The sequence below is a fragment of the Triticum urartu genome, unplaced genomic scaffold (genome assembly GCF_003073215.2).
Source record: "Triticum urartu cultivar G1812 unplaced genomic scaffold, Tu2.1 TuUngrouped_contig_8177, whole genome shotgun sequence".
Taxonomy (NCBI): domain Eukaryota; kingdom Viridiplantae; phylum Streptophyta; class Magnoliopsida; order Poales; family Poaceae; genus Triticum; species Triticum urartu.
In genome coordinates this window covers 1-7151 of record NW_024119098.1, presented here as the reverse complement: position 1 = coordinate 7151, position 7151 = coordinate 1, and the positions used below count along the sequence as shown (strand labels likewise).

Genomic DNA, 7151 nt, shown 5'->3' with positions numbered 1-7151 from the left:
TGTTTGGCTGCCTCTAAAAACTGTGATTTTAATACTGCAGTTTTTTCTAAACCACAGTATTTTCTCTGCATAAAAAAGAGAACCTCGTACCTCTTTTTAAAAAATAGAGCAGCCGAAAAAAAGGGTCTGTGCGTTATCTTCCTCCCAGCTATTCTCAACAACTCCTTCGATCTAAAAAAGGCCCCGCTCCCAAGCTGATCCTTCTATGGGTAGCTTCGCTACCAGGTAAGTCACAGGCGATGTGGTGCTGTGGGTGGTCCTTTTTGTATGAGATTTTTTTTTTGTGAGGGTAGTTTTGGTTGTTATGAACGCAAGATGGTAATGGATAGCCAGCTAGCTAGCTACAAAAACGCAACAGAATTCAAACGGCCGGCTAGCTGCGCGTGCTTGCACTGCTAATGCAACGGCTAGGTAGCTGTTGAAGTATTTGAACGCAATGGTTAGGCAGCAAAATTTACAGCGTTGTGTGGCAACAACCAAACAGGTTCTATGTATTATGAATACTCTAAAATACTGTGTTTTGATAAAATCATGATATCTCATACCTATAACCAAAAATACTGTAGTTTTGGATACTTCGGTTTATTTCACCCTTTGCTATCAAACACAGTCTTAACCACTCCGTAAATCACCTCTAAAAAACCCATGTGTCTAGCATCACTCGTCCCTGGCCGAGTATCGATAAAAATTGTAAACCCAATCACGGAGGGTTCACGGGCCTATGTAGACTCATTATCTCTCCACGAAAAATGCTAGACGCACGGGCTTAGAGCAAGTATAATAGTACCCAGTCAGCAGGCTATAAGAACTTCCACGTCATCGAAATCATAGCTGGAAGAGAGAGAGAAAAGAGAAAAGAAGCAAGCGGGCGCTTCAGTTATCGCTGGCTACAACGCTGGAAACAAGAAATCCAACCCACATGCAGCCTGCATGCAGCCGGGTGAGCTAGCGCTTCATTCATTCCCGCCAATCAGCATGCGTCTCCTTCCCTCCTTTCACATGCACGCATTAAGTATTGATAGCTAGTTTACAGTCAATCTAATATACTAGCAGGCTATTACGAAGGCTACAAGTGACATGGCGTACATATATAGCCGGCAGCAGGCTTTCTTATTAACCATGCTCTTATCACTCTAGCATTGCTCATCTCTCCATCCCCTCCCCCTGCCCTGATTTTCAGGGGGATGGGGTCCGTCTTCCTCTCTAATCTCCAATCAAACCTTGTCACCTACCACCATTCCGTAAAGTATGTAAAATATGTTCGTCATTCTAGCATTGCTCGCCGTGTATTGCCTCCAGTGTACTGTGTCAGTCTTTTGTCGGTGCCATCGCCAAGGCAAAAGAGCGGCACGAGTGCTTTGTCTGGCTAGACGGCCAACCGGACCGCAGCGTGGTGTGGTGTTCCTCTGCTTCGGGAGCATAGGCGCAGAAAGCCACTCCGAGGAGCAGCTCAGGGAGATCGCCGTCGGCCTTAATAAGTCTGGCCACAGCTTCCTGTGGGTCGTGCAAGCCCCGGCCGATGACTCGGGGAAGCCGCTTGACCCCCAGTGCGGACCCGGACCTCCATGCTCTCCTGCCCGACGGGTTCATGGAGCGCACCAGTGGTTGTGGCCTCGTCGTCAAGCTGTGGGCGCCACAGTTAGACGTGCTCTGCCACAGGGCCATCGGGGGGCGTTCGTGATGCACTACGGGTGAAACTCGGTGCTGGAGACGGCGGGCGTGCCGATGCTGTGCTGGCCGTTGTACGTGGAGCAGAAGATGAACAAACTATTCATGGTGGGGGACATGGGGATCGCCATGGAGATGGTCGGGTGGCAGCAGGGGCTGGTCAAGGCCGGTGAGGTGGAGGGCAAGGTACGGCTTGTCATGGAGTCCAAGGAGGGCAGAGAGCTCAGTGCACGGGTCGAGGCGCACAAGGAAGGCGCGACAACTGCTTGCAACGACGGCGGGTCGTCGCGCATGGCGTTTGCCCAGTTCTTGGCGGACGTAGCCAGCCTTCAGGATCGGGCATGCACCGGCAGGGAAGGCATCTCCATGGAACTCGTGATGCATGATCTCTTTTACGGAATTTTGCCATGTGATCTTGGCACCGGGGAAGTTTACATTGATGAATGATCTTGGCATGCGGTATATGTTGCGTCTCTACAGTGATCATTTTGTTTTACCTATCTATCCGTCTAAGTGGCGTTCCACGAGTCGACTAAGATTTTGTATCTAAAATATTCAGTGTGTTGCCATGTTTTGTTTATCTAGTAAAACAAATATTTATTCACACAATACTATAAAACAATGTAAGTCTTTTGCACAGATCCTAAAATTGGATTGACAGCTCTCGGCTTCATCCAAAGCTGTTCAACAATGGAAGAGCAGCAGAGCAGAGGGAAAGGGAGATTTGGCCAGGAGAGTGGCGTCGGTGGAGGTGTACGGCGGAAAGAAAAGATTGTGCTTTCCCAAAATCAATCAGCGAATGGGTATCCCCGCCCAAGAAAATACCAAACCTTGTTCAAAAACAATATATACTAAACACAATATTTTTGTAGGGTATTAGCCTGACAAACATATACGAAAGCTCTCCCATTGCACCATTCGAAGACAAGGTGATACGTATGCATGTATGTACCATAATGCAAAGCATGCTGGAGCATACAAGCATGCCAAGTACATAGACACACACCATCGTGGTATTTTCACGGCAGATGCCATGGGGTGGCTTCTCTCGTGTGGTTAGGTGCCGACGAGCACCGACGGTGTCCGAATACGGAATTAGGCACAAGCACTGATGGACACAGCGGCGTACCCAGGTTTAGGGCCCTCACATGGAGGTAACACCCCTACTCCCGCAAGGATCTCTAAGATGAACACATGGTGTTACAAGGTTGCTCCTAGAGCTATATAGAGGAGGAATCAGAGGGCTCTAGCTCTGCCCTCTCATTCACGCGTGCGCGCGTGTGTGGAATGAATTGGTCAGGCCCCTGCTAGGGAGGCTCTTGGGAGGTCTTATACTTCGACCTCCCAGGTTACAAAGTGTTTGAGGGAGAGGGGTGGGCCGCTGCTGCCAACGTCTCTAGCCTCCAGTTGGGCCTGCTGGCTGCGGGACCCTATTGGCTGTGCGGCCTGCCGACTACTTGGTACCGTGGCATGTACATCGTGGCGCCACGGGAAGGGTGGCACGTCGCCTCTACAGTGCCGGACCACCCCTTCATGGGTCGTCTTGGCCAGCGGTAACGACGACATTGTAGTCATGCCCACGTGTCGTGGGGGATGTCTTGTCTCGGTACCTGGTACGACTGGATGTGATAGGCGCTGACCCCGCCGGCTCCTAGCTGTGGCCTGCCCTGCCTAGCCGGCCTCCAGCGGGGGGAGCCGGCCGAGGAGCCAGCCGGTTTGAGGGAGCCGAGCTATCTCGAATGTTTTGAAACGTTTACTTGTCTTCTTATGCCTACCCGGGGGTCATACCCCTGACAGTAGCCCCTGAACCTGTTGAGGTCCTGCGGTCTCGAGCGAAGGGCCTCCATAGGTTCCCCCCAAGGACATGTGGTAGACGATGACTATGGGTCGTGACGAGGCCAGACCCGGCTGGTGAAAGTCTCCCAACAGGAGACTGGTCAGATGCCAGGGACGCTGACTGCTCACAGCCGGCCAAGGCAATGCGCAGCCGGCACTCAAGTGGTACCGCCCCGGCCGGCCTAAGTCCTGTCGGGTGTCAATTCGCGGTCCGCGGTGGGCCAGTCGGGCGCCACGTGCACCCAGGGGAGGGGCTGGGCCCGCCAAGGCAGTGATGTCTCCGTAGGCCTCGCACACCAAGTAGTGGCCTGGGCCAGCGCGCAAGATTGACTGTGGCTTTGGCCCAACGGTAGTGTTTGCGATGCGCCTTAATATTCGCGGGGCAGTGGGGATCATGGGCACAATCTCCAAGGCCTTTAAATGGAGGATGAGGGGTAGCGGCTGAGGCATTTAATTTAAAAGTTATATTTCATAAGATAATAGTATAATTAACCGAGAAAGAGTACAACATCTATGTATAATCTGTTGCGAATACTGGCATTTCTCATGCAAGTAAGAAGACTAAAGATGTGTTTGTGCATCACACTATAGAATCTATGTTACGTTGTTTTTGTATGCTTGTTGCATGCTGGATATAAATCAGGCCGCATCCATCTAGATCGTCATGTCTCTATCCAGGAAAAAAAAATAGGGCCCCATGTCACATAGTTGCAGTCCATTGCATCGTGTAGGTAATCTCTGGCAACGGTTGAGTAGGTATGCATCATGCATGCTTTGCAGTTTGCACAGAGAAGACGCACGCCCAGATCCATCGTGTAGGCCGGCGGAACCCATCTCCCGTTCAATCCGATCCAGATGAGCATTGCCTTCAATCAAATAATTAATAGATATCGACATCCCAAAAAAATTGGCTGATGCGGCTGTAACAAACATATATGGATTCAGGTTGAGCGACAACAAAGTAATATGTTGCCGGCGGCAGATCAACGACGAGGGCGATATGTCGACGTCTACGGTTCATGATACTCCAACTGTCGAGACGAGATGCCGCCGGCAACCTGATCGTACGTCCCAGTATATATGTACGTAATATTTACACATGCATGACACGCGTCTAACGCCGGAGCGGCTCGCATGCTTGCTCCTGGCTCTTCTTATTGTCGGTATTGACATAGCCAGGTACAGTATTTCATATGACAAAATTGGGACCATACTAAAACTTCTGATTACAAAAGCTGTGGAAAGTGAGAGATTTTGGATCTGGCAACCATCGATTGAAGCATCAATTAATACTGCGTCCTCACAAGTTTATCCTCCCAGCCCCAGCGTCACAGATAGCCCATGGAGAAGACGGTCGTTCTCTATATTGACATAGCCAGGTACAGTATTTCATATGACAAAATTGGGACCATACTAAAACTTCTGATTACAAAAGCTGTGGAAAGTGAGAGATTTTGGATCTGGCAACCATCGATTGAAGCATCAATTAATACTGCGTCCTCACAAGTTTATCCTCCCAGCCCCAGCGTCACAGATAGCCCATGGAGAAGACGGTCGTTCTCTCCCCGGGCCTCGCCGTGAGCCACTTCGTCCCGATGATGCAGCTCGCCGCCCGCCTTCTCGAGCACGGCTACGCCGTCTCCGTGGCGCTCATCGATCCTAGCGTCATGGAAGACATCGTCTTCAGCGCGGTCGTCGCCCGCGTCGCCGCCTCCATGCCGTCCGTCAGCTTCCACACGCTCCCAGGTGTGGAGGACCCGCCCAAACTAACCCTGGACATACACTTCATCCCCAGGTACCTCGACCTCCTGCGCCGCTACAACGAGCGCCTGCACGACTTCCTCTCTTCTATGCACCCTCACGCCGTGGTCGTCGACTCGTTGTCCAGCGAGGCGGTCGTCGTCGCAAAGAGGCTCGGGATCCCCTGCTACAACTTGTTCACCTGCAGCGCCTCCATCCTCGCCGCCTTCTCCCAGCTTCCTACGCTCCTTCCAGAGGGCGGGGCGAGCTTCGGGGAGCTAGCAGACAACCCTATCGACCTCTTCGGCCTTCCACCCATGCCGGCTTCGCACTTACTGGCCGAAATGCTCGAGGACCCGGAGAGTGAAACATACAAGGCGACGATGGGCTCCGTGTGCTGGATCATGGAGGCCAATGGCACGCTGGTGAACACGTTCGAGTCGCTGGAGGCTCGGGGGGTGGCGGCTCTCAGGGACCCACGGTGTGTCCCCGGCCGGGTTTTGCCTCCGGTGTACTGCGTTGGTCCGTTTGTCGGTGCCATCGCCGAGGCAAAAGCGCGGCACGAGAGCCTTGTCTGGCTAGACGGCCAACCGTACCGCAGCGTGGTGTTCCTCTGCTTCGGGAGCATAGGCGCAGAAAGCCACTCCAAGGAGCAGCTCAGGGAGATCGCCGTCGGCCTTGAAAAGTCCGGCCACCGCTTCCTATGGGTCGTGCGAGCACCGGTCCACGACATGGAGAAGCCGTTCAACCCCAATGCCGACCCGCACCTCGACGCTCTCCTGCCAGACGGGTTCATGGAGCGCACCAGTGGTCGTGGCCTCGTCGTCAAGCTGTGGGCGCCACAGTTAGACGTGCTCCGCCACAGGGCCACCAGGGCGTTCGTGACGCATTGCGGGTGGAACTCGGTGCTGGAGAGCGTCACGGTGGGGGTTCCGATGCTGTGCTGGCCGTTGTACGCGGAGCAGAAGATGAACAAGATATTCATGATTGGGGACATGGGGATCGCCGTGGAGATGGTCGGGTGACAGCAGGGGCTGGTCAAGGCCGGCGAGGTGGAGGGCAAGGTACGGCTTGTCATGGAGTCCGAGGAGGGCAGAGAGCTCAGTGCACGGGTCGAGGCGCATAAGGAAGCCTCGGCGGCGGCTTGCAACGACGGCGGGTCGTCACGCCTGGCGTTTGCCCAGTTCTTGGCGGACGTGGCCAGCCTTCAGGATCGGGCACGCACTGGGGAAGGGATCCCCATGGGACTCAGCGATGCATGATCTCTTTTACGGAATTTTGCCATATGATCTTGGCGCTGGGGAAGTTTACATTGATGAATGAACCTGGCATACGGTATATGTTGCATACGGTATATGTCAGTGATCGTTTTGTTTATCCTGTCTACCCGTCTAAGTCGCGTTTCACAAGTCGACTAAGATTTTTATTTAAAATATTCAGTGTGTTGCAATGTGTATTCACATACTACTCCCTTCGTCCCATAATATAGATCATTTTTACACTAGTGTAATGTCAAAAACGCTTTTATATTATGAGACAGAGGAAGTACTGTAAAACAATGTAATCTTTTCCACAGAACCTAAAATCGGGTCGGCAGCTCTCGCCTCTCGGTGTCGACCGAGACTAAAGAAAAACAAACGGCGTAGACTTAGCAATACACATTTCCTTTTATTTGAAAGTTAGACAGTTAGTGCTCATATGTTTCTTAGCTTGCATTTTGCGCTAAGCAAGAATTTATGTGACATTGCGACTGTGACATAAGAGCATCTACAACTAAGGGATCTAGTCTGCTAGAACACGTTCCTTATTATAGTTCCATATATAATAGTGTGCGTAAATGTTCACAAACGGCGAGAGCAGAACACAGAGAACCGTCCTCCGTGCCGCTCCCGCGAGCCTGGGCGAAA

The 7151-nt window shown here is 52.2% G+C and overlaps 2 pseudogenes; both read left to right on the top strand.

The window, feature by feature from the left end:
* Window positions 1–1184: 1184 nt before the first annotated feature.
* LOC125531814 lies at window positions 1185–2115 on the top strand (annotated as a pseudogene).
* Window positions 2116–5045: 2930 nt separating this feature from the next.
* Window positions 5046–6506, top strand: LOC125531815 (annotated as a pseudogene).
* Window positions 6507–7151: the final 645 nt, after the last annotated feature.